The sequence below is a fragment of the Herpailurus yagouaroundi genome, unplaced genomic scaffold (assembly GCF_014898765.1).
Source record: "Herpailurus yagouaroundi ecotype Mexico unplaced genomic scaffold, PumYag 215, whole genome shotgun sequence".
NCBI lineage: Eukaryota > Metazoa > Chordata > Mammalia > Carnivora > Felidae > Herpailurus > Herpailurus yagouaroundi.
The window spans coordinates 4,714,308-4,715,031 of record NW_024412446.1 but is presented as its reverse complement, the minus strand read 5'-3'; positions in this window follow the sequence as shown (position 1 = coordinate 4,715,031).

Sequence of the window (724 nt, the reverse complement as noted above, 5' to 3'; positions counted from 1 at the left end):
CTCCCTCTCTCTCTGCCCCTCCCCTGCTTGTGCTCTGTCTCTCTCTCTCTCTCTCTCTCTCTCTCTCTCTCAAAAATAAATAAACATTGGGGCGCCTGGGTGGCTCGGTCGGCTAAGCGTCCGACTTCGGCTCAGGTCATGATCTCGCAGTCCGTGGGTTCAAGCCCCGCGTCCGGCTCTGTGCTGACAGCTCAGAGCCTGGAGCCTGTTTCGGATTCTGTGTCTCCCTCTCTCTGTGACCCTACCCCGTTCATGCTCTGTCTCTCTCTGTCTCAAAAATAAATAAACGTTAAAAAAAAATTTTTTTTAGGGGCGCCTGGGTGGCGCAGTCGGTTAAGCGTCCGACTTCAGCCAGGTCACGATCTCGCGGTCCGTGAGTTCGAGCCCCGCGTCAGGCTCTGGGCTGATGGCTCAGAGCTCAGAGCCTGGAGCCTGCTTCCGATTCTGTGTCTCCCTCTCTCTCTGCCCCTCCCCCGTTCATACTCTGTCTCTCTCTGTCCCAAAAATAAATAAACGTTGAAAAAAAAATTAAAAAATAAATAAATAAATAAAAATTTTTTTAAATAAACATTAAAAAAATTAACAAAAAAATTAAATGAAATAAAATAAAATAGTTAAATCAAGAAATATCTGTATAAGCATATTACTGTATTTAAAAATAAGGAGATATCTAGGGGCACCTGGGTGGCTCAGTTCGTTGAGCGACTGACTTTACCTCAGGTCA